Source organism: Lissotriton helveticus, chromosome 5_1 (assembly GCF_964261635.1).
Source record: "Lissotriton helveticus chromosome 5_1, aLisHel1.1, whole genome shotgun sequence".
Classification (NCBI taxonomy): domain Eukaryota; kingdom Metazoa; phylum Chordata; class Amphibia; order Caudata; family Salamandridae; genus Lissotriton; species Lissotriton helveticus.
In genome coordinates this window covers 30,338,338-30,365,799 of record NC_136065.1, presented here as the reverse complement: position 1 = coordinate 30,365,799, position 27,462 = coordinate 30,338,338, and positions in this window count along the sequence as shown.

Below are 27,462 nucleotides of genomic sequence, written 5' to 3'. Positions count from 1 at the left end.
GACTGCGTGTCCTCCTCCTCCTCCAGGGCCACCAGCCGCCGATATTCGGCGACAGTGGCATCCAGCCTCCGTTGCCGGGCCATTCTAGCCTGCTCCCTCCGTGATGTTGATTTGGAAAGAGCAACTATATGAAGAAAGAAAGACATAGTCTGTAACCAATGCTCCTTAGCATTAATAACACAAAGTGATTGAGCCGAAAGTTGGGTCACAGTACAAGTAGCAAATTGAAAGCACAGTACATAACTATTGAGGACAGTATCTATGTAACCTCCCACTTCTGCATCCTTGCTCTAACATTAGTGGTAGTTTAATGAACAAATTCTACGACCACTATGGACTTCCATTACAGTCGACTATGACAGTACACCAGTCTTATTCTTCTTCTTCTCTCTTGTTTAGGAAAATTGGTACGTTATCTTATGCAAGCCGGCAGAATGACAGCACAGTGAACTTGCACCCGAGAAAAACAGTTGCACACCATGATGAGTGAGACAGACTTGCGTTACTGTACCGGTCCAGTACATGCAGGTGGTGAAGCTATTACTTTTCTATTATGGGTGGCACTGAGAATACTCTGTTACAAGGGCTACTGCTTAATTAATTTACCTTTCACCCTACAGTGCAAATGAGTACTAGAAAAGGAAAATGAAGAAGCTAACTAATTTGATTATCTATCACTTCACATGGGACGTATTTGATGACATATGGGATGACTTTAGGTGCTTTGCTTAATATTGAGTGACTGAACAGTGATACACCCACACATGAATGACGTACTACAACTAAACTAAAGTTATTAAGAGAGGTACGGAGTGTCCACCGTAATAACCAGATATATGCTGTGCTTGCAGTTGCAATACAAAGTACTGCTACTATTCATGGTAGTATTGGACACATTTACAATTTCTTTTCCTTGCCTTCCCTGCACTGGAACGGACGTGCGGGTGCGGTGGTACATGCTCTTCAAGGTAACACTTAGTTCATCCAGCGACCATCTACTCTCTCTAGATACACATGTGCTATCTAAGAGTCAGAGAATACCATGCTCCAGGCATCCATTCATTCAAAGTATACGCACACATACAGTTTCTGTTTCACCCACCCAGGCTGCTGTCCTTCCACCCATCCTTGCTTCATCATTGACCCAGCCATGCACCATATCATATTCTTTCCTTCCCAGCCACCTCTGGGGCCAAGCAAACACATATCGTTCTTCTTTGCCAGCCATCATACAATTTCGCGTCCCACTTACTTACACCCTTCTTTCGCTTTTCGTTCATCCCATCCATCACGTTCATCTAAGAACTTATTGGGATTCTTCTCACCAAAAACTTCACAGCTAAGTCGAAGTACATTTCGAGGAGGCTACTACCTGGTTGATTTGTAATACACCCGTGCAGAAAGGACACTATGCAGTCTTCAATCTCAATAAGTAAGGAATATATAGCTTACCTGTTTCCGCCACCACCGTGCGAACCCCCACAGGACCGTCCGCCGGCTCTTGCACCGCCTCCTCCCCAGAGTCCTCCGAGTCCTCGCCCAACACCGCCACCTCCGCGCTGGCCCCGTCACCAGATGTTCCACCTACAAAGTACATTTAAGAATGTTATAATACACCACTCACTACTATATAATATTTGGTCTAGGAGTAATCAAGAAATGTTAAAAAAACAGAATACAATGTAATAATTTGTGACTGTTTACTCTAAAGTAAAAATGTCCCTTTTTCAAGGGAAGGCTGTTGTCTTGCTGCACTTTTATGCACAACTGATGAATGCTTGCTTTTTATTTTTAACACGCACCACTTTTTCTCCTAACAGACAGAAGCTTGACTTCTAAGAACATGACCAGGATCAAGTTCAAACCAGGTGAGAGCTCGGCTCGACCACAAGAAATGTGTCCAATTAATCGTCAACACTAAGCACTTTTCCGTTTTCAGTTAAATAGTTTTATGACAAAGTAGATTTTAATAAATGTGTTTACTTTTAATAAAGCTTTTAAACTTAAATAGACTCTGTGGTTTTTGGTCCTCAAGACTAGAGTGGATGAGCTTAAGGTTTTGGAATTTTTGCAAGCATGAGTGCCTCTGACACTTCTTGACTGTGACTCCGTACTCTTGTCCTGCGTACGATAATCTAGAGATCATTGGGGATCAATCATCGGTGACTTCGGGAGCTAAATGACTCTGCCACACTATCTAGTCAGTAAGGAGACAGTGCATAGAGCTATTGCTGAATAGAATGGGAGTCCAATGGAATTGCCAAATGTCCAATCTTAGTTAGCTACACAGACAGACTAATAAGAATAATCTAGTAATACCACAGGGAGTCATATTCGAGCCAGGATAAGAATTTATATCCAGTCTACAAGAAGATCAAAGACGATTTAGAAAAAATCGAATGAGGAACGCTAGGAAAAAATAGGTACTCTTTATTAAAATGTAAACTTACTGGGGCCAGCAAAGGAGCCCTCGCCTGCCCGATCCTGGCCTGCATCCTCCTGAACAGCACCCTCCTCCTGTGTCCTCTTGCCCTTGGGGGGAGCTGATGTACAACATGAAAGAAAGAAAGACCAGAAAACATGGATGAGATTTGTCAACCTAATCAAACATTTCAAAAGAACAATAACAAAATATTTTGGAGAAATAGCAAATAGATAGACAACTATTCCACGGGATCTATCTCATGTGGTATACTACGTTATTCGTATTGCCTGATTTGCGGACCGTTGACTTAGAAAGTTCCTATGTAACTCAATAAACAGACTACTAAAGAGGTTTGCCTAGGCCTGGCAGGCAGCAGTCCGCAGCACGCGAAGTGACAGACAAAGTCCATCCTGCTTGCAGATCAGTGAATACTCAAACTATCAATCCACCGACCACCGCCACTATTTCTTCTTATAGCCATGTGTCTAAAGGAAGGACTGGACTTCAGTCTGTTGGGGCTGATTTAGAAGTCCCTTGCGGCTCATTTTCCTCCATTGTTGCATGACTTTTGTGACGCAGCGGCAGAACAAAAGACTGGCCATGGTGTTGGTGCGGCGTATATATGCATCACGTTGTAAAGCCCTGCGCCATCAGGGGGCGTTCCGGTGCAAGGGAGGGCGTACCTGCGCAGGAACGAATCCTAAAAGTGGCTGGGGGAAATCTACAAGATGTCAATCAGTCACTTTTAGGACAATGATGCATGACTCAAACCCTGCGCGCTTGAAGCCGACGTACGGCTTGATGCAGCATTGGGGAGATAGGGTACCCCAGAGCATTGCTGGAGCTGCGCCATCGTTGGCACGCAACTCCAGCAATGCGCTGCCTTTACGGCACAGATGCGTAAGGCTTCTGTGACGTTTTGGGCCAATGGGTGGTGGTGGCATGGCACACAATTACTGCCGCATCCCTGCTACTTTGCAGGGATGCGCCGGTAATTGAAAATATGACCCTTAGTGTCTAGCATTACGCAGTTCTTATCTTTACACTACACTCATACATAATTTCTCAGGCCAATGAAATGAACACAATTTACAAAACAAATAAGCATAGTAGCAAGCAAGGCTACTGAGAAGGAGAGCAGTGCACCTGAAATGCATAGAAGATTTTGAAATATAATTTACCTAATGTAATCGGCAGCATTATTGCTCTTGGTAAAGAACAAAGATTTGCAAATAACAGAGCCGGATAAAACAGAGTAGTGATGAATAGCTACTACTACTCACCAAGCCCGGGGACCTCTACGCCGAGCGCGTCCAGCAAGTCCCGTTCCCGGTCCATGACATCTGTCCAGCGGTGGGTGGCCTGGTTATATGTGCGCCGGACCCCAGAGAGCTTAAACATGGCCCGGCACACCTTCTCCCACCGCTTCCGGCGCTCCCGGATGCCATAGCCAGTTGCGATCTTGCCGCCTCCCCGGATCGTCTTGGGGAGGCGGCGCTGGACGTGGAAGATGAGTGCGGCCACCTCCTCCGCGCTAAAGATCTCCCGTGGCACCACTTGCTCCCCCCTCAAACGCCCGCACGGGAGCCGGGCACGGGGTGCGGGACCCTTCCCCTTCTCAGGGTGCTTCCCGGCTCCCTTTACCATGGTCTGGGCAGAAATACAGTTAAATGATAAAGAAGAAATAGAATAGTGAAGAAGAAAAGAAAAGAGTTTAAAAAAGTAGTTTAAAAGTAACTAAAAGCAGCAGAAAACACAAAAATATAGAGCTAGAAAAATAGAGGGATAGATAATAAGTAAAATAGATCAAAAAAACTTCAAACAAGCAAAGGATGGCAGAGATTGAGAGAGGATACAGAAAGCATGCCCAGAACCATAGCAATGAATGAGAAACAAGATGGCCGCGCCCGTTCACGACCGCGTGGGTAAGTTCGCGCGAGATTTTCCTCGCGAGCACGCGCAAAATTGTACTAGCGAGCAGCACACTTTGCGAGATTACACATAGCGGCCGGAAACGGAATTACGTCACGCAAACAAGATGGCCGCGCCCGTGTACGACCGCTAGGGTAACTTGGCAAACGTATAGCTAGAAGCGCCTCGCGAACACGCGCAAGATCACGCGAACATACACGTCGCAAAAAAAAATTTTTTGTATTCGCACGCATTCGCGGCTTCCGAAATCGATCTCGCACGGATTCGCGCCCCAAAAAACGCGCGAAATTGCAGAAAAAACGATTTTTGCTAAACTGAAAGCAATGAGCAGGTGCAAAAGTTCAAACTTAACATTAGTAACATTCAAGGTAGTGCTTCCTGAGGGGCCCCTCCAGAGTTTGCAACTATTCTATGACCCTGCTATGACCCAAACAGCAGGCTCATAGAATAGCTACAAGTAGACCATAAAGGTCCTGTGAAAAAAAATTTCACTGCAACAGAAAGCAAATTACAGATAAGGAAGGAAGCAGGTGCCAGCCAGACTGGAACTTTCAAAATTACTGACACATTAATGACCCACAAATTAATTGATGGCAGTTGAAGAAGGGCAGGTGTGCTTGCTTTTTTCAACCCCCATAATCTACAGTGATAAACAAACCTAATGGGTGGCAGTGAGGATGTACCAGAGGGTGGCATGGGTGTCCCAGAGGGTGGCAGTGGTGAAACAGAGGGTGCTGTGAACCTGTGATGATAAACCAGACGTAGAAACAACATAGTCGCGGCCGTTGCGAGCCGAAAAGTAAGTTCGCAATTGCGAAATTGTCCCAAAATCGGCGCGAACGCTCGCCAACACAAAAAACGGGAAAATCCGCAAATCCGCGAGAGTTCGCGTATTTTCGCGGATTGCGAATCCGTAAATCCGCAAGTTCGCGTACGCGAGATCCGCTAGATCCGCCCATGCTTAATTGAAAGTATAAAAATAACAAGTGACTAAGTTAACGACAATTATAAGGTAAGTGTTTTGTACTCTTTTCGTTACATTTCTATCACATTTAATTTCTATTAGTTCCACTGCTTCATTTCTTTAACCCTCAGTTTCCTGCCTTTGCTACTTCCCTCATTCCTTTTTCTATTACTTACTTACTCTACTCCTTCCACTCCTTTTCTCAGTCCCTCTGTTCTCATAGTTCCTCACTCCTGTTCACTCACTACGTCTCTATTACTCTCACTGTCTCTGACTCATCACTCTTTCACTACTTGTTCATTATGCTTTCTCCCTGTAGTTCAAGCACACTATGTTATTTACATTTCTTTGCTGTTTCAATTATTCCTTTTCTGTCACTTCTTCTTTTCTGCTTTCTGTTTTTTCTCTCTGTTATTCCACATGTTTTAACCTTAGTCACTGTCATACATCTTGTTTTATTCCTATTTACTTTCGCTCACTGTTTTCTTAACACTTTCCCTCAGGGTTGTTCTTTTAGTCCGGTTCTATCCCTACCTCTCATTCCACATCCTTTACTGTTTTTCTTCTTAATTTGAACATTCACTCACATTCTCTAAGAAACTCTTGTTTATTATTCTTCTACTCTCCTTTTTTCTTTCACTTCCTTATCTATTTTGTTTTTCTCAATTATACCCTCTTACATCTTTTCTTTGGTAAATAGATCTATTGAACAGTATCTCTGTGTTACTCCCTCTAGCAGTCTTTCTTTTAACATTACTCTCTGTTTCCTTCCCTTATACTCACTCTTCCTTTTTTTAAAAAAAAACATTTTCTGTTTCGCTTCCGGTTCGCGTACCGGCGCGCGAACCGGGAAGCGAATCAAAAGAAATAGAGGTTGCCAGAGTGCTAAACATTCTAGCAATTTTTTATAAATGGGAGGTAGTTCTGAAAAGAACTTTTTTTTAATTGTTTTTGTTGTCTTATATTTTTTTTATTATTTTTCTGAACATTTTTTTACTTTTTTTGTATTTTTTGAACGGTTTTATATTTTTTTGTTTTTTTGGGGGGGACAAAAATCAATCATTATAAAGGGCTCAACAGGAGCAACAACAAAAAAGATAATTTACTTTCTGGGGCGTTTTGTACATTTATGATTTTCAATAGCTGTGTTGATTAGATTTATGCTACTCTCCCTATAGCAAATTAATTTGCCGCAAAAAATGCAGACTTGCTTGACGTCCCCGAACTTCAACTCGATGTTTGGGACCGTCTCCCTTGCCTCTGGTCCCGTCACTGCCTGTTCGGTTGATGTACTGGCCACAGGAGGGGGGTTTTCCTGCAGGTCACGTACCTGCGCAGCAGTATAATTTATAGGGTGCCACCTCTCCATGTGCCGATGCATGGTGTAATTCCCGAAGCTGTACTTTTTATCAGTACCTCTGGACAGAGCTTTGTCACAGATCAGACATGTGATGTAGCGGGCATTTACTTTTTTTTGGCCCCGGGGAAATGTATAGAATTGCCAGATATAACTATCCTTCACATGGGACCTCCTTGGCTCTGCAGGCAAAAACTGTCTCCTCTCTTGCTCCTCTTCCTCTTCTTCCTCTTCTTCCTCCTCTTGATTAAGGATGACCTGAGGAGGTGGTCCATCCTTTTTTGGTGGTGGTGGTGGGGCTCCACCAGCTGCAGCTACTACAGATGCCATTATTTTAATAAGCAAAAACAGGTCTTCCTCTCACAAAGATGAAAGTCAGAGTGAGGAAAGAAGGTGGGGTGTTAGAATTGGGGGTCTCTGGTTGGCGCAAGTAGGTACTTGTGACAAGCAGGGACCCTCTCCTCTAAGTCAGGGCAAAGGATGGCCCTTCAGAATTACCCTTGCTCACCCTCTAGGTGCGTGGCGCGAGCAGCCAAGGCTATTCTTCAGGCGTTAGTCAGTTAAGCATTTGTAGTCACACACACAGTAAAATATACCAATCCCCCCACAAATGGACACCAGGCTGTGAGTATATAAAAATACGCTTCTTTATGTAAAAATTAAATATACTCTTTAGAACAGACTTATCACAAGATCAAATAACGTTTTTGGGGCGCCCACAGGTTGTAAATAGGCAAGCTTCTTTCGTTGCAATTCAAAATGTACTTTTAGTCTTAAAAACGGATGTTTCTGTTAAAATTCCTTCTTGGCAAGTTTCTCTGTCCCAAATTACTTTGCTCTCGCTTCCTGGGCCGGTTCCAGGGACCTTAGGCCAGTCTTAGGCCCTCTGTGCGCTTCGCAGCGCTTCTGTGCACTCTACACGGGAGAAATCACGGCACCCTACCAAGTCTCACGCATCTGGCGTGGGGCGCGATCGGCCCGGCCGGGTCTCGTGGACCGGATGGCCCCCCTGGTCTACGGGACCCACACGGGGGGGAAACACCGACCTCAGGGCTGTCCAGGAGGAGGGCAGGCCCAAGAACCCAGCGCAACCTCAGTCACTTGGGCCGGGGCTCAGATTGCAGCCTGCGGGACCCGACAGCTAAAGGATTCCAGCGGGAGGGGCTGGAGCGCTCTCGCAGCGCGGAGCTGCAGGCAGACACAGAGAGCGGTGCGAGCTAGCTGGAAAGGGCGGCTCGCACCACAGCGGATCCTTAGGCCGGGGGGCGCTTGTGAACAGGGCAGTGGGCAGAAAACAAAGGGGGTCAAGTAACGTTGCGGGCCACGAGCCCGATGACAGTCTCAGTGGCGGCTTTTCTCCGGTGACAGATGCGAGGTGCCCAGCGGCTCAGGCAGAGCGAGGCTGGCACCCGAGGCGTCCGTCCAGCGGAGGTCTGTCCCCTGGGTCTGTTTGAGTCCGGCAAAGGATTTCTGGCGGGAGGGTGAGGCACCGCAGCGAGCCTTCCCAGGCGGTCGACACAGCGATCCCCTCAGCGGGGGAAGAGCGGCTCAACGGAGCGGAGCTCTTCCTCGGCGGGGACGAGAGGACACAGTCGGTCACGGCCTGAGGGAGGGGCTGGGGGGCACCACAGCAGCGAGCCTTCCCAGGCGGTCAACACAGCGATCTCCTCAGCGGGGGGAGAGCGGCTCAACGGAGCGGAGCTCTTCCTCGGCGGGGACGAGGAGACACAGTCGGTCACGGCCTCAGGGAGGGGCTGGGGGGCACCAAGGTCACAGCTCCGGCAGTAGTAGATATCCCGGTTAATTACCGGCAGACGAGCAGAGGGCAGGTTGAGCCAGATGGTCCTGTGGCTCAGGTCAGGGGGCAAGCTCAGTCAAGCCCTTGGAGAATGTTTAAGCACAAAGAAGCAAAGTCTTTTCTTATCAAGTCTTTTCCTCTCCTTTCTCAGCAAGGCAAGCAGCAGGCCAGTTCTCCCAGCGTCTCTTCTCCTTCTAGGCGGGCAGAGGTCCTTCGTGGTAAAACAGGATTCTAATTTACAAGGAGCAGGGCTCCTACTTTTATACACAGTTTCTTTTGTTCTCACTGGCCAGGGGGGCCTCTGCATAACTGCTCTCAGCTCCTGAGCACTTGTGGTGGGTACTTCTGCTTCTGCATTCAGTGTGAGGGCAGGCACATCAGCCGCTCCCCAGGGGGGCGGAGCCGGCATTGTGAGGACAGGGGCAGCCTGAGCACTTTCTTGACAAGCTTTGGTCCTTCCTGGGCCAGGTGCAGGCTGAGTCATCAGTCGCTCCCCAGGAGGGCGGAGCCAGCATTGTGGGGGCAGAGCACAGCCTGATGCATCATTCAGGGGAAACTCCCACCACCCACTAAGGTGTCATCCTGCTATTCACAACCTGTCAACTCCCAGCCCTGTCACTCACACAACTCAGACAGTCAGATACACACACAAGCAGAGGCGGGCTGAAATAGTTAGACAAGCAAATGCTAGCTTTCTAAAAGTAGCATTTGCAAACACAGGATATTAAAATAAATTTTACTAAAAGAAGTATTTTATTATTCTGAGTTCAGGCATACTAAACATTAATTTCTACCATGTTCCCTGAGCCTGCTGGGATTATAGAGTGTAATAATTCTAGCAGCCCATCTGGCCTAGAAGGGAACTGGTAGCCTTACAATAGTGAAAAACGAATTTGGCAGTAATTCACTATTAGAACATGCCACACACATCAGGGCATGTTCTACCTTATACTTACAATGCACCCTGCCCTCAGGCCTACCATAGGGGTGACTAATATGAAGTTAAGGGAAGGTTTAGGGGCTGGCAAGTGTGTGCACTTGCCCAGCCAGCATGACAGTACCAGACTGCACGCAGGTTCTGCAATGGCAGACCCTAGACACATTTTAAGGCTGCTTCTGTGGGTGGCGCAACCAGCGCTGCAGGCCCACTAGCAGTGTTGGCATTCACAAGCCCTGGCACTCCTGGTGCACTTTACTGGGGACTAACAGTAAATCCAATGAACCAATCATGGACATCAATCACATGTATACTTTTCACAGGGAGAGCATATGCACTTTAGCACTGGTCAGCAGTGGTAAAAGTGCCCAGAGTCATTAAACCAACAAAAACAGGTCAGAGAGAGTATTGGAGGAAGGCAAAAAGTTTAGGGATGACCCTGCCAAGAGGCCCAGGTCCAACACAACCCCCTTCCAGCCAAAACGCAGGGTAGACCAATCACCACTGTGATGGGCTTCCCTGCTTTGGGCGATAGAACCTGGACCTGGCCCGCAACAGCAGGGGCACATTCCAGTTCTACGCCAATCTGAACCTATTTCAAATCCTCTGTCCATACTCTCAGAGTCCACCAAGCCAATCCCTGGGGCACCCTTTTCTTCCTCTGTGGACACCACCTGTGCAGCCTCTAACCTTAACTGGCTCACAGGTGTGTCCCAACAGGCAGTCATCAAATCACAGTGGCCACTGACGGTAGTCAGGGCTGAGACCCAGGCCTCATGCCTCTCAGGGCTCTCAAACCTCTGTGGCCTCAGAGAGCGGGGGGCAGTAGCCCCAGGTGCTTGGCACCCTTTGTCCACTCTCCCTCCTGTCAGGTCAGGTATGCCATCCTGGCACTGACTCACCAGCCCCAGGCCTGTACCTGGCTGCTGGACCAAAGACTGGGGTGGGCTCTCCCACAACCGGTCCTCCTCCTTGGGGCTCTGTACCCTCCCACCTGGAGTGGTACCCCCTTCCAGAATTGTCAGGGTACCTGTGGCAGGTGATCTGCACAATTCTCCCACCAGTTCAGGGGTGCTATCCTGCAACTGGGGCACCAGGTCAGGGGGGACACCCTGCACCTGGCCCTTAAACCTAGGGTCTAAACCCTCAAGTCGCACCGGGGTCAGAGGCGAGGACTCCCTCCCTCTGCACCCCCTTCCAGAGTACTGCCCACTCCCAACTGGAGTGGTACCCCTAGAAGGGACATGGGCCAGGACACTGATTACAGTGGTCCCACCCTCCAGGTCAGACAACACCTGAACCTGACTCTCCAACTCAGGGACCCAACCCTGCAGTTGAACAATTGCCTGGCGCACCAGGACTTCCCGGGGAGCACGCATGCCCCCCCTGAGGGTAGCACATAGCTCCTGTGCCGTGCAACAGTCTGCCTGGAGCAGATTTCCCAGCCTCTGTCCCTCTGACAGTGTGGGAAGATCCCCCAGGACAGAAGTGGTGTCTCCCTGGTCATTCACTGGGGACGCAGCCCTGCTGGCTGGCCCCTGACCCAATGGTTCTTCCACTGGGGACTCTTTTCCCCTCTCGCCCCTCTTTCTGGACTTCTGCACCCTCCCAACTGGAGTGGTACTGCCAGTCACCAGAACTACTGGAGCCCTGTTTACAGAGCCTCCACGTTCTCTAGCCACTGGGGGATCCCCCTTAAAGGGTGACTCATCCGGACAGCCTAGGCTCCCCACCTGGTGTTCCCTTAAAGAACCATCCAGGCTCTGAGACTGAGGTTGGGCACTACCGGGACAACACCCATTCTCACTCCTTCCCCTTAAGGACAGGACGTGAGGCCCTACACCCCTCTCACTACTACAGGACCTAGCTGGGCTACTCTGCGCCACTTCCACCACTCTGGGCTGGAAGATACCTGAGCCACTCCCCACAGGATCACACCCCAATGCCTCTCCAGACCCTCTGGAATCCACCACAAGGTCTGCCTCCAATGTGAGCTCCCTGGGGTCAGAGAACTCACTCTCAAACGGGTGTTGGCATAGCTCTGGAAAACTGGGACTTAAAGTATGCTCTCCCACAATTGGATTACACAGCCCCCTAGCAGGGTTAACCAAACTATCCTTCACCTCACCATCCAGCGCCTCACACACATACTCCACACCATTCTCCTGAGACTGGCCAGACAGTAGCGGACTGTCTCTGTCGCACAACCCACACTCTTCTGGGCAGTCCTTACACTCACCCACCAGGACCTCAACCATGGGGGAATCCCTCCCACCACTAGGACCATGAACTCCTACGCCAGCCACCCTATTCCCTTCAGGGACGCTGCGCACTACTGGAGCTACCTCATGCCCTTGAACCTCCTGGTGTAAGTTAACCCCCTCCAAGTCAGGTGCCATATCTCTAGGTGCGCGCGCTATGCTGTCAGCACTAGATACCTGAATGTTGCTGCCACCAGCTGAGCTGGACTCCACCTCCAACTCAGCAAAGCTCAATCTGCGAACTACACAAATCTCTGGATGTTGGGCTGAGGCCCTCCTGGCTTCAAGCTCCAAATCAAGTTCTTTCATCCTCAAGTAGTGATCTTTTTGGCGTTTTAGCGCCTCCATGGCTAATTTTTGGCTTTCCATTGCCAATTTATGCTTGTCCATTTCCATTTGTCCTTTTAATTTCGCCATCTCTATTTCATGCGCCCTGGTTGCTGCCCTGTCTGCCAACTCCTCTGGCGACAGGCATCTGGTTGCTGCCTTTTCCATCCTCACTGAACCAGGCATGACGTTTCACAAGCACATGGAGATCTCCCAGCAAAATTATAGAAATGGAAACCTGTGGCTGCGTTATAGGTCTGCTCTCACTATGTGGTGATCAGTAATTCACTGTATGTCAACTACAAATGCAAATTCGCAAATCCCACCGCTGCCACCAATGTTAGAATTGGGGGTCTCTGGTTGGCGCAAGTAGGTACTTGTGACAAGCAGGGACCCTCTCCTCTAAGTCAGGGCAAAGGATGGCCCTTCAGAATTACCCTTGCTCACCCTCTAGGTGCGTGGCGCGAGCAGCCAAGGCTATTCTTCAGGCGTTAGTCAGTTAAGCATTTGTAGTCACACACACAGTAAAATATACCAATCCCCCCACAAATGGACACCAGGCTGTGAGTATATAAAAATACGCTTCTTTATGTAAAAATTAAATATACTCTTTAGAACAGACTTATCACAAGATCAAATAACGTTTTTGGGGCGCCCACAGGTTGTAAATAGGCAAGCTTCTTTCGTTGCAATTCAAAATGTACTTTTAGTCTTAAAAACGGATGTTTCTGTTAAAATTCCTTCTTGGCAAGTTTCTCTGTCCCAAATTACTTTGCTCTCGCTTCCTGGGCCGGTTCCAGGGACCTTAGGCCAGTCTTAGGCCCTCTGTGCGCTTCGCAGCGCTTCTGTGCACTCTACACGGGAGAAATCACGGCACCCTACCAAGTCTCACGCATCTGGCGTGGGGCGCGATCGGCCCGGCCGGGTCTCGTGGACCGGATGGCCCCCCTGGTCTACGGGACCCACACGGGGGGGAAACACCGACCTCAGGGCTGTCCAGGAGGAGGGCAGGCCCAAGAACCCAGCGCAACCTCAGTCACTTGGGCCGGGGCTCAGATTGCAGCCTGCGGGACCCGACAGCTAAAGGATTCCAGCGGGAGGGGCTGGAGCGCTCTCGCAGCGCGGAGCTGCAGGCAGACACAGAGAGCGGTGCGAGCCAGCTGGAAAGGGCGGCTCGCACCACAGCGGATCCTTAGGCCGGGGGGCGCTTGTGAACAGGGCAGTGGGCAGAAAACAAAGGGGGTCAAGTAACGTTGCGGGCCACGAGCCCGATGACAGTCTCAGTGGCGGCTTTTCTCCGGTGACAGATGCGAGGTGCCCAGCGGCTCAGGCAGAGCGAGGCTGGCACCCGAGGCGTCCGTCCAGCGGAGGTCTGTCCCCTGGGTCTGTTTGAGTCCGGCAAAGGATTTCTGGCGGGAGGGTGAGGCACCGCAGCGAGCCTTCCCAGGCGGTCGACACAGCGATCCCCTCAGCGGGGGAAGAGCGGCTCAACGGAGCGGAGCTCTTCCTCGGCGGGGACGAGAGGACACAGTCGGTCACGGCCTGAGGGAGGGGCTGGGGGGCACCACAGCAGCGAGCCTTCCCAGGCGGTCAACACAGCGATCTCCTCAGCGGGGGGAGAGCGGCTCAACGGAGCGGAGCTCTTCCTCGGCGGGGACGAGGAGACACAGTCGGTCACGGCCTCAGGGAGGGGCTGGGGGGCACCAAGGTCACAGCTCCGGCAGTAGTAGATATCCCGGTTAATTACCGGCAGACGAGCAGAGGGCAGGTTGAGCCAGATGGTCCTGTGGCTCAGGTCAGGGGGCAAGCTCAGTCAAGCCCTTGGAGAATGTTTAAGCACAAAGAAGCAAAGTCTTTTCTTATCAAGTCTTTTCCTCTCCTTTCTCAGCAAGGCAAGCAGCAGGCCAGTTCTCCCAGCGTCTCTTCTCCTTCTAGGCGGGCAGAGGTCCTTCGTGGTAAAACAGGATTCTAATTTACAAGGAGCAGGGCTCCTACTTTTATACACAGTTTCTTTTGTTCTCACTGGCCAGGGGGGCCTCTGCATAACTGCTCTCAGCTCCTGAGCACTTGTGGTGGGTACTTCTGCTTCTGCATTCAGTGTGAGGGCAGGCACATCAGCCGCTCCCCAGGGGGGCGGAGCCGGCATTGTGAGGACAGGGGCAGCCTGAGCACTTTCTTGACAAGCTTTGGTCCTTCCTGGGCCAGGTGCAGGCTGAGTCATCAGTCGCTCCCCAGGAGGGCGGAGCCAGCATTGTGGGGGCAGAGCACAGCCTGATGCATCATTCAGGGGAAACTCCCACCACCCACTAAGGTGTCATCCTGCTATTCACAACCTGTCAACTCCCAGCCCTGTCACTCACACAACTCAGACAGTCAGATACACACACAAGCAGAGGCGGGCTGAAATAGTTAGACAAGCAAATGCTAGCTTTCTAAAAGTAGCATTTGCAAACACAGGATATTAAAATAAATTTTACTAAAAGAAGTATTTTATTATTCTGAGTTCAGGCATACTAAACATTAATTTCTACCATGTTCCCTGAGCCTGCTGGGATTATAGAGTGTAATAATTCCAGCAGCCCATCTGGCCTAGAAGGGAACTGGTAGCCTTACAATAGTGAAAAACGAATTTGGCAGTAATTCACTATTAGAACATGCCACACACATCAGGGCATGTTCTACCTTATACTTACAATGCACCCTGCCCTCAGGCCTACCATAGGGGTGACTAATATGAAGTTAAGGGAAGGTTTAGGGGCTGGCAAGTGTGTGCACTTGCCCAGCCAGCATGACAGTACCAGACTGCACGCAGGTTCTGCAATGGCAGACCCTAGACACATTTTAAGGCTGCTTCTGTGGGTGGCGCAACCAGCGCTGCAGGCCCACTAGCAGTGTTGGCATTCACAAGCCCTGGCACTCCTGGTGCACTTTACTGGGGACTAACAGTAAATCCAATGAACCAATCATGGACATCAATCACATGTATACTTTTCACAGGGAGAGCATATGCACTTTAGCACTGGTCAGCAGTGGTAAAAGTGCCCAGAGTCATTAAACCAACAAAAACAGGTCAGAGAGAGTATTGGAGGAAGGCAAAAAGTTTAGGGATGACCCTGCCAAGAGGCCCAGGTCCAACATGGGGGCTTTCATCATTTGGGAAAAAAACATGTTCTAAACCAATGAAAAGTGTTATTTTTAGGTCACATGACCTAGCCTTACATCATTAGGAAACCAAAAGTGAAATGAACCAATAGAAAGTTTTATTAACAAGTCACATGACCTGTTACGCTTACGTTACGCGCTCCGCGCCGCGCCCCGGATCGCTTCCGGGGAGCTGCGCTTCACGCCTCGGTTCACGCTCCGGAGCACTTCCGGGTGCGCTAACGCGGCGCGTCATAAGACGCAGTATGCGACAACGTGATACGTCGCGCTTACGCGACGCGTCACGATGTTAATTTCTAACGCAGCAGTTGCGCAAACGGAACGTTTACCGGTTCGCGGACCAGGTCGCGGCACCAAATTGAGCTAACGGGAAGCTACCCGGTGCGCAGACCGGTCGCGAAACAAAAAAAATAAAAAAAAATATATATACATAAAAAATTGTATTAAAAACATATAAAATATATTTTTCGATTTAAAGAAGAATACATCTTTTGATATTTGCTATTACAAAACCTTGAAGATTCACTAAAAAAAACATAGGTTATACACCATATATAGTTAGGAATTAGCATTTACAAAACCCTATTTTACTCACACAAAACCATTGAAATTTGCATATATAGTTAGTTGCACTAACTATATATCGCGCACCCGCAATCCACTGCTGATCATGTCACATATTACATCATTCATGACATGGTCAGTGACATCACTGACGACATCTCAAATGACATCACTGATGACATCACTGATGACATCTCAAATGACATCACTGATGACATCACTGATGACATCTCATTTGACATTACTGATTACTGATGACATCATTCATGTGATAATACATATGAACCTCTTCAGACTCTAATATAACCTTAGATACACTCAGTGTAAACAGAGACTCACAGACTGTCACTCATCCATGAAGTTACACACACACCTAGTCAGGCATGCAAAGAATAAATCACACCTCCATTTTCTCAACTATACAGTTATACACACCTTACTTATTCAAACATATACTAACACATATTTACTCTCTTATACAATCCTGGATACAAGCTCACAATGATCCATACAGCCACTCACACATTCACTGGCTCTTATGCACAGTTATTTATATATGTCAACTCTCACATTTACTGTGTTTTACATATGTACTTACTTTGACATGTAGCACTGAGATATCCATTCACTCACCAATACACTCATGCACACAGTCAACCGCCCATACAGCTGTTTCCACATGCACTTTTGAACCCATACATCTAGTGAATCAACTGCTCACACATCTATGCACAGAGTCATACACCTCCCAGCCACCCACACACACACTCAGTCTCCCATACAAATACTTGGGCAACCAATCAATAACCCATATAGTTACTCATATAGCTAATGATCAACACATACAGCAGATTACAGAACAACAGACATAATGATGCACAAATTAAGACAGTTTAGCCACGAACCCATGCACTCAGTGAGACACATTTAATCACTCACTCATACAGTCACTCATGCACCTACTAAATCCTTCATCCAGACACTTATAAATCCACTCATTCTTCAATATGTAAGACATATTTTAACTTTACAGAATCATACAGTCACTGGATGTAGTCATCAGTGATGTCATCAGTGATGTCATTTGAGATGTCATCAGTGATGTCATCAGTGATGTCACTGACCATGTCATGAATGATGTAATATGTGACATGATCAGCAGTGGATTGCGGGTGCGCGATATATAGTTAGTGCAACTAACTATATATGCGAATTTCAATGGTTTTATGTGAGTAAAATAAGGTTTTGTAAATGCTAATTTCTAACTATATATGGTGTATAACCTATGGTTTTTTCAGTGAATATATCTTATATATGTATATAGATATGTGTATATATATAATATTTTTACACAAATTACTTTTTATTGTATGTGTGGTTTCCCTGGAGGCCAGTTGCAGCCCCCAAGGAAACCACACTTATATAAAAAACTGATATATATTAAACTTGGGGGTTGCACATATAAACCACACACCTATTAAAAAAAAATAATTGCCTCTACAGTGGTTCGGCCAGTGAGAAGGAGGGCCAACCCCCGGTCAACTTCTGCATTTATTATTTTTTTTTCATTTTTTTAAATTATATTTAACTTCTGAATGGGTGATTGCGTCCAACCCCGCGAAACCAACATTTAAAAAAAATGTCTTCTAGGGCTGACCACCCAGATGACATCCTTGGTGTCTAGTGAGGTTTCCTGGCCCTGGATCTAAGAGCGGACGCGATCCACCACCAGGAACACCTTTCAGAAAGGCCTCATTTGAAAGAGGAGACTCCATTTTTCAAACGAGGCCTCGCTGAAAGCTGGGGCCTGCCCAGGGTAACCACACACCTGTTAAAAGCCTCCACAGTGGTTCGGCCAGTGAGAAGGGGTGCCGCCCCCTGTCAATTTCAGGCGTTTAAAATATATATATATATATTTAACCCCTGCGTGGGTGATTGTAGCCTGCCCCTGGGAAACCATTTTTTTATTTAATGCCTCAGAGGGCCGACCACCCAGATGACATCCTTGGTGTCTAGTGATGTTTCCTGTCCATGGATGTAAGTGCGGCCGCAATCCATCACCAGGAAAACCTGTCAGGAAGGCCTTGTTTGAAAGGGGAGACTCCCTTTTTCAAACGAGGCCTCCCACTGAAAGCTGGGGAGGCCTATTTCGGCCTATTTTTGGACTCGGGTACGGCCTTACCTGCTGCTTTCTCGACACCTGTGGTGGAAAACTGTAAAGTCAGTGTGCCTCGCTGCATGCTGACATCACTGATAGGCGGGAGAGGGTTGGGGATATAGAAGCAATTCTGTGTCTCCCCCTGGTTTTTAAAAAAAGAACCAACCTCCGGTGCTTTGCACCTGAGGTTTTTAGATGCCCTCATGGTGTCGGCCAGTGGTTGTACCCTGCAGCAGGGAGGTAGTGCATGTGTTGGCAATTGGCCGACTCACGCACCAAAGGGGTTAAGAAGACTGCTTCAGTTACACTAAGAGTCGCCCTCGGCCCACAGATGGGCACTGGAGCAGATGTGGTTGTACTCTGAGTTGGGAGGTTTTGCTACCTTCAAAAAGGTTTTCCCCAGGAAATCTCGAGGCCATGTGATTTCTTCCCTAATTTGGCCTTTCCTACGCCTCCTGTCCAACTCGGTTTGGATATCAGTGGGTTTAGTCAGTGTATGAAGGGGGAGTCTCTGGTTGGCGCAGTGCACCACTGGCGACAAGCAGGGCCTCTCTCTTCCTCGTCAGGGCTGAGGGTTACCTTCAAGAACAACCTCTGCTCACCCTCTAGGTAGTGTGGCGCAAGCAATCTAGGCTAATCTCTGGGGCACATAGGGTTAAACATTTGCAATATTATACCACCACAACCAACCCACCACACAATGACACCAAACTGTATTTGTAGAAAAAAAATATATATCTTTATATATCTTTTAAAAGCAGGCTTGTAAATACAGTCTTGGTTCAATTTAAAAACGGTTCCAGTGATTCTTTACATATGCCACAGATCTTATTAGCAATAAGCAATCTTTAGTGTCCCTGGGTCTCAAAATGACCCTTCAATGCTTAATCTTGTCCCCACAATGATTCAAGTACCGCGTGCTGTGGGCTGGTACAGTTCGTTGGTGCTAGTACGCTTCAGGAGGCCTAGGTACGTCGGTCGGTAACGGCCCTACCATCTCCCACGCATCTCGCGTGAGACGGGTACGCTCCGTCAATGCTGAAACAGTGGTACGAGCCGTACCAGGCTTGTGCGGCTCGTACTGCAGGGTTGATTTAGACGTACCGGGCCAAGTGTACAGTGCTCCGCGCACGGTTGTGTTCGCAAGGTCAAACAGTGGTATGCGTCGTACCTAGCTTGTGCGGCGCGTACTGCGAGGTTTCAGGTGCAGGGCAATTGGAACCCCACGAGGCGGTTCAGCAGCAGTAGAGGCGCACCCAGGCACACACGTACGGCTGTGTGCTGCGAGGCGAAGCACAACGATACCTTTCTTCTTTGGTGGGGGTGCAAAGCGGACGGCGGCGGGGTCAGTCCTTCCACGTCACGGTGTCTTCTGGGTGATGCGGGCTGCAGCTCGAGGCGGGTGCAGGCGCAGGGCTCTCAAGGGACGGTGCTTTGTGAGGCAAACAGAGGGACCCGCAGCGTGCGCTTCTACCCAGGAGGGGGAGCGGCTGCAGGTGGTGCGGGCAGGAGTACGGGTTGGACACAACGGGACGTACTCTCCTGCTGGACGCTCGTAGCTGTGCACTTCACAGCAGCAGGCGCTTCTCCCAGTGCGATCACGGCGGGGAGGTCGAGGCGGGGCGGGGGTCCGTCTTTACTTTGCGGGCTGCGGCGTTGGGGGCCAGCAGCTCGTGGTGCTCGGACCGGACGGGTCCTCCTTACGTTGCAGACCCAGGCTCAGCTTTTCCAACAGTTGACGGTGCTCGGCCCAGTGCGGCTGGGCTTTACTTTGCTTCCTGTGGGTCGGCCAAGCAGAGGTCGCGGTGCTCAGTGGACGGGGGACGCCCTGCTTCGTGGAGTGTGCGGGGAGGGTTCCTCACGCACTCCGCTCCCCTGAATCAGCGCTGGAGGGTCAGAACACTTCAAGCAGCAGCTTCTTCCTTCTGGGGAGTAGCGCCCAATGTTCCTGGGGCGCAGTTCAGGGGGCAAGTTCCACAGCAAGCCCTTGGAGATCTTTAGCAGAGTTTGGCACAAAGTTCAATAAAAGCAAAAGTCTCTTGTAGTCTTTTCTTTCCTCTCCTTCTGCAGCCAGGCACCAGACACAGGCCAGAGACAGCACTCCTCCTTGTAGTCTTCTTCCAGGTCCTTCTCTTCGGGCAGAGTTTCTTCTGTAGCGCAAACATGATCTAATTTACAAGGAGCAGGGCTCCTACTTTTATACCCAGTTTCTTTTGTTCTAGCAAGCCAGGGGGGCCTCTGCATAACTGCTCCAGTCTCTGAGCACTTGTTGTGGGTACTTCTGGCTTCTGCATGCAGTGTGAGGGCAGGCTCATCAGCCGCTCCCCAGGGGGGCAGAGCCGGCATTGTGAAGACAGGGGCAGCTTGAGCACTTTGTTGACAAGCTTCGGTCCTTCCTGGGCCAGGTGCAGGCTGAGTCATCAGTCGCTCCCCAGGAGGGCGGAGCCAGCATTGTGGAGGCAGAGCACAGCCTGAGGCAACCTGTCAACTCCCAGCCCTGTCACTCACACACTCAGACAGTCAGATACACACAAAAGCAGAGGCGGGCTGAAATGGTTAGACAAGCAAATGCTAGCTTTCTAAAAGTAGCATTTGCAAACACAGGATATTAAAATAAACTTTACTAAAAGAAGTATTTTATTATTCTGAGTTCAGGCATACTAAACATTAATTTCTACCATGTTCCCTGAGCCTGCTGGGATTATAGAGTGTAATAATTCCAGCAGCCCATCTGGCCTAGAAGGGAACTGGTAGCCTTACAATAGTGAAAAACGAATTTGGCAGTAATTCACTATTAGAACATGCCCCACACATCAGGGCATGTTCTACCTTACACTTACAATGCACCCTGCCCTCAGGCCTACCATAGGGGTGACTAATATGAAGTTAAGGGAAGGTTTAGGGGCTGGCAAGTGTGTGCACTTGCCCAGCCAGCATGACAGTACCAGACTGCACGCAGGTTCTGCAATGGCAGACCCTAGACACATTTTTAAGGCTGCTTCTGTGGGTGGCGCAACCAGCGCTGCAGGCCCACTAGCAGTATTGGCATTCACAAGCCCTGGCACTCCTGGTGCCCTTTACTAGGGACTAACAGTAAATCCAAGGCACCAATCATGGACATCAATCACATGTACATTTTACAACAGGGAGAGCATATGCACTTTAGCACTGGTCAGCAGTGGCAAAGTGCCCAGAGTCATTAAACCAACAAAAACAGGTCAGAGAGAGTATTGGAGGAAGGCAAAAAGTTTAGGGATGACCCTGCCAAGAGGCCCAGGTCCAACACAACCCCCTTCCAGCCAAAACGCAGGGTAGACCAATCACCACTGTGATGGGCTTCCCTGCTTTGGGCGATAGAACCTGGACCTGGCCCGCAACAGCAGGGGCACATTCCAGTTCTACGCCAATCTGAACCTATTTCAAAACCTCTGTCCATACTCTCAGGGTGCACCCCGCTAATCCATGGGGCACCCTTCTCTTCCTCTGTGGACACCACCTGTGCAGCCTCTAACCTTAACTTGCTCACAGGTGTGTCCCAACAGACAGACATCAAGTCATAGCGGCCACTGACAGTAGTCAGAGATGAGACCCAGGCCTCATGCCTCTCAGGGCTCTCAAACCTCTGTGGCATTAGAGAGTGGGGGGCAGTAGCCCCAGGTGCTTGGCACCCTTTGTCCACTCTCCCTCCTGTCAGGTCAGGTATGTCATCCTGGCACTGACCCACCAGCCCCAGGTCTGTACCAGGCGGCTGTACCAAAGACTGGGGTGGCCTTTCCCACACCCGGTCCTCCTCCTTGGGGCTCTGTACCCTCCCACCTGGAGTGGTACCCCCTTCCAGAATTGTCAGGGCACCTGTGGCAGGTGACCTGCACAATTCGCCCACCAGTTCAGGGGTGCTATCCTGCAACTGGGGCACCAGGTCAGGGGGGACACCCTGCACCTGGCCCTTAAACCTAGGGTCTAAACCCTCAAGTTGACCCGGGGTCAGAGGCGAGGACTCCCTCCCTCTGCACCCCTTTCCAGAGTACTGCCCACTCCCAACCGGAGTGGTACCCCTAGAAGCGACATGGGCCAGGACACTGATTACAGTGGTCCTGCCCTCCAGGTCAGACAACACCTGACCCTGGCTTCTCAACTCAGGGACCCAACCCTGCAGTTGAACACTTGCCTGGCGCACCAGGACTTCCCGGGGAGCACGCCTGCCCCCCCTGAGGGTGGCACATAACTCATGTGTCGTGCGACAGTCTGCCTGGCGCAGATCTCCCAACCCCTGTCCCTCTGACAGTGCGGGAAGATCCCCCAGGACAGAAGTGGTGTCCCCCTGGTCATTCACTGGGGACGCAGCCCTGCTGGCTGGCCCCTGACCCACTGGTTCTTCCACTGGGGACTCTTTCCCCCTCTCGCCCCTCTTTCTGGACATCTGCACCCTCCCAACTGGAGCGGTACTGCCAGACACCAGAACTACTGGAGCTCTGCTTACAGAGCCTCCATGTTCTCTAGCCACTGGGGGATCCCCCTCAAAGGGTGACTCATCCGGACAGCCTAGGCTCCCCACCTGGTGTTCCCTTAAAGAACCATCCAGGCTCTGAGACTGAGGTTGAGCACTACCGGGACAAAACCCATTCTCACTCCTTCCCTTAAGGACAGGACGTGAGGCCCTACACCCATCTCACTACTACAGGACCTAGCTGGGCTACTCTGCGCCACTTCCACCACTCTGGGCTGGAAGATACCTGAGCCACTCCCCACAGGATCCCACCCCAATGCCTCTCCAGACCCTCTGGAATCCACCACAAGGTCTGCCTCCAATGTGAGCTCCCTGGGGCCAGAGAACTCACTCTCAAACAGGTGTTGGCATAGCTCTGTAAAACTGGGACTTAAAGTATGCTCTCCCACAATTGGATTACACAGCCCCCTAGCAGGGTTAACCAAATTATCCTTCACCTCACCATCCAGCGCCTCACACACATACTCCACACCATTCTTCTGAGACTGGCCAGACAGTAGCGAACTGTCTCTGTCACACAACCCACACTCTTCTGGGCGGTCCTTACACTCACCCACCAGGACCTCAACCATGGGGGAATCCCTCCCACCACTAGGACCATGAACTCCTACGCCAGCTACCCTATTCCCTTCAGGGACGCTGCGCACTACTGGAGCTACCTCATGCCCTTGAACCTCCTGGTGTATGTTAACCCCCTCCAAGTCAGGTGCCATACCTCTAGGTGCGCGCGCTATGCTGTCTGCACTGGTTACATTAATGTTGCTGCCATCATCTGAGCTGGACTCCACCTCCAACTCAGCAAAGCTCAATCTCTGAGCTACACACATTTCTTGTTGCTGGGCTGAAGCCCTCCTGGCCTCACGCCCCTCGAGCTCCAAGTCAAGTTTCCTCATTCTTAAGTCATGCGCAAGCTCCATTTTCATTTCTTCCAGGGCTAACTTCCTAGATTCTAGCTCCAGTTGGCAATTCAATTTCAGCTCCGCCAACTTCATTTCATGATCTCGGGTTGCCTGTCTGTCCGCCAGCTCCTCTGGTGACAGACCTCGGCCAGAAACACTGCTACCCAATAGGGAGGTTGCACCCCTCCACTCTGGAGTCAGGGGTCCCTCCAGCTGCTGTTCTGCATCCTCAAATTCAAAATCCTTTCCAGGGGCATTCCTTGCCTTGACCCAGGCCCTCAGCGCCTTTTGGAACTGCTCCCTTCTGGAGAGTCCGGTCATGGAAATGTTCAAATTTTTGCAGAAGCTCTTGAGCTGTTTCCCGGTGTAGTTTTCTAGTTTCTCCCAATCACAGTCAATAGAAGAAATGGATGCTGCCCTTTCCATTTTCACTGACACAGGCATGACTTCAAAACACATGGAGATCTCTTCTCGCAAATCATAAATCAAAAAAAATGTCTGTGGCTTAAGTTACTGGACTGTCATCACTGTGTAATGGTCAGTAGCTAAGGTAAAAACACTGCAAATGTAAATCCGCAAATCCTCACCGCTGCTGCCAATGTAGGAAGGGGGAGTCTCTGGTTGGCGCAGTGCAGCACTGGCGACAAGCAGGGCCTCTCTCTTCCTCGTCAGGGCTGAGGGTTACCTTCAAGAACAACCTCTGCTCACCCTCTAGGTAGTGTGGCGCAAGCAGTCTAGGCTAATCTCTGGGGCACATAGGGTTAAACATTTGCAATATTATACCACCACAACCAACCCACCACACAATGACACCAAACTGTATTTGTAGAAAAAAAATATATATCTTTATATATCTTTTAAAAGCAGGCTTGTAAATACAGTCTTGGTTCAATTTAAAAACGGTTCCAGTGATTCTTTACATATGCCACAGATCTTATTAGCAATAAGCAATCTTTAGTGTCCCTGGGTCTCAAAATGACCCTTCAATGCTTAATCTTGTCCCCACAATGATTCAAGTACCGCGTGCTGCGGGCTGGTACAGTTCGTTGGTGCTAGTACGCTTCAGGAGGCCTAGGTACGTCGATCGGTAACGGCCCTACCATCTCCCACGCATCTCGCGTGAGACGGGTACGCTCCGTCAATGCTGAAACAGTGGTACGAGCCGTACCAGGCTTGTGCGGCTCGTACTGCAGGGGTGATTTAGACGTACCGGGCCAAGTGTACAGTGCTCCGCGCACGGTTGTGTTCGCAAGGTCAAACAGTGGTATGCGTCGTACCTAGCTTGTGCGGCACGTACTGCGAGGTCTCAGGTGCAGGGCAATTGGAACCCCACGAGGCGGTTCAGCAGCAGTAGAGGCGCACCCAGGCACAAACGTACGGCGGTGTGCTGCGAGGCGAAGCACAACGATACCTTTCTTCTTTGGTGGGGGTGCAAAGCGGACGGCGGCGGGGTCAGTCCTTCCACGTCACGGTGTCTTCTGGGTGATGCGGGCTGCGGCTCGAGGCGGGTGCAGGCGCAGGGCTCTCAACGGACGGTGCTTTGTGGGGCAGACAGAGGGACCCGCAGCGTGCGCTTCTACCCAGGAGGGGGAGCGGCTGCAGGTGGTGCGGGCAGGAGTACGGGATGGACACAACGGGACGTACTCTCCTGCTGGACGCTCGTAGCTGTGCACTTCACAGCAGTGGGCGCTTCTCCCAGTGCGATCACGGCGGGGAGGTCGAGGCGGGGCGGGGGTCCGTCTTTACTTTACGGGCTGCGGCGTTGGGGGCCAGCAGCTCGTGGTGCTCGGACCGGACGGGTCCTCCTTACGTTGCAGACCCAGGCTCAGCTTTTCCAACAGTTGATGGTGCTCGGCCCAGTGCGGCAGGGCTTTACTTTGCTTCCTGTGGGTCGGCCAAGCAGAGGTCGCGGTGCTCAGTGGACGGGGGACGCCCTGCTTCGTGGAGTGTGCGGGGAGGGTTCCTCACGCACTCCGCTCCCCTGAATCAGCGCTGGAGGGTCAGAACACTTCAAGCAGCAGCTTCTTCCTTCTGGGGGGTAGCGCCCAATGTTCCTGGGGCGCAGTTCAGGGGGCAAGTTCCACAGCAAGCCCTTGGAGATCTTTAGCAGAGTTTGGCACAAAGTTCAATAAAAGCAAAAGTCTCTTGTAGTCTTTTCTTTCCTCTCCTTCTGAAGCAAGGCACCAGACACAGGCCAGAGACAGCACTCCTCCTTGTAGTCTTCTTCCAGGTCCTTCTCTTCGGGCAGAGTTTCTTCTGTAGCGCAAACAGGATCTAATTTACAAGGAGCAGGGCTCCTACTTTTATACCCAGTTTCTTTTGTTCTAGCAAGCCAGGGGGGCCTCTGCATAACTGCTCCAGTCTCTGAGCACTTGTTGTGGGTACTTCTGGCTTCTGCATGCAGTGTGAGGGCAGGCACATCAGCCGCTCCCCAGGGGGGCGGAGCCGGCATTGTGAAGACAGGGGCAGCTTGAGCACTTTGTTGACAAGCTTCGGTCCTTCCTGGGCCAGGTGCAGGCTGAGTCATCAGTCGCTCCCCAGGAGGGCGGAGCCAGCATTGTGGAGGCAGAGCACAGCCTGAGGCATCACTCAGGGGAAACTCCCACCACCCACTAAGGTGTCATCCTGCTATTCACAACCTGTCAACTCCCAGCCCTGTCACTCACACACTCAGACAGTCAGATACACACAAAAGCAGAGGCGGGCTGAAATGGTTAGACAAGCAAATGCTAGCTTTCTAAAAGTAGCATTTGCAAACACAGGATATTAAAATAAACTTTACTAAAAGAAGTATTTTATTATTCTGAGTTCAGGCATACTAAACATTAATTTCTACCATGTTCCCTGAGCCTGCTGGGATTATAGAGTGTAATAATTCCAGCAGCCCATCTGGCCTAGAAGGGAACTGGTAGCCTTACAATAGTGAAAAACGAATTTGGCAGTAATTCACTATTAGAACATGCCCCACACATCAGGGCATGTTCTACCTTACACTTACAATGCACCCTGCCCTCAGGCCTACCATAGGGGTGACTAATATGAAGTTATGGGAAGGTTTAGGGGCTGGCAAGTGTGTGCACTTGCCCAGCCAGCATGACAGTACCAGACTGCACGCAGGTTCTGCAATGGCAGAGCCTAGACACATTTTTAAGGCTGCTTCTGTGGGTGGCGCAACCAGCGCTGCAGGCCCACTAGCAGTATTGGCATTCACAAGCCCTGGCACTCCTGGTGCACTTTACTAGGGACTAACAGTAAATCCAAGGCACCAATCATGGACATCAATCACATGTACATTTTACAACAGGGAGAGCATATGCACTTTAGCACTGGTCAGCAGTGGCAAAGTGCCCAGAGTCATTAAACCAACAAAAACAGGTCAGAGAGAGTATTGGAGGAAGGCAAAAAGTTTAGGGATGACCCTGCCAAGAGGCCCAGGTCCAACAGTCAGACTATAAAAAGCTGCTAGGTTGGTGTCATTCCGGGATAAGTTTGTGGTACTCAGTGTGGTTCTACCTTGTGGGGTTCGATTTTGCCCTTATTCTGAATAGGTAGAGGTGTAAGAGGCATTTTGCTTTTTCGGGGGCTACTTCTTGAGGCAAGTAAAGCCTGTCTGTGCCTACTGCATGTGGGATTAACAAACAGACGTAACATGAACTGGCTGATGCTTGGGAGGCAACTATGGTCATGTGCTGATACCATGTGTTATGCAAAAGGGCGCTGTGCAGTTTGTGTGGGATTCTGGTCTTTTGTGTAGTGTAATTGTAAATAACATGGGAGATCCTTATGCAGGCACTGTGGTTTCCTTTTAGTAAATTGTTTTTGACTCAACAGTTCCTCTGTAGAAATCAAATGTGGGATTACCCATAATTGGCAGATCAATACATATATACGTGACTTTTGTTGCGACACTGCAATTCTAGGTATGGGTCCCCCGGGAGTCGTCTGCGCGTTTCCGGTGTCTGGGTCCCTTCTGACCAGTTTGTGGCATTTCACAGTTTTCAGTTCCAGAGTTTATGTTGCTATTGAAGAGCTTGATCGCACGATAGAACAGTCCATCCACCACTTTTCTCCTTCTCTATGAGGGCCGCAGGTGTTAAGCAGAAACCTAGCTGACAGCCTGTGGTTTTTTCCTCCTTCCATTTGTGCAAATTCAGAAATGTTCCTTTTTAAA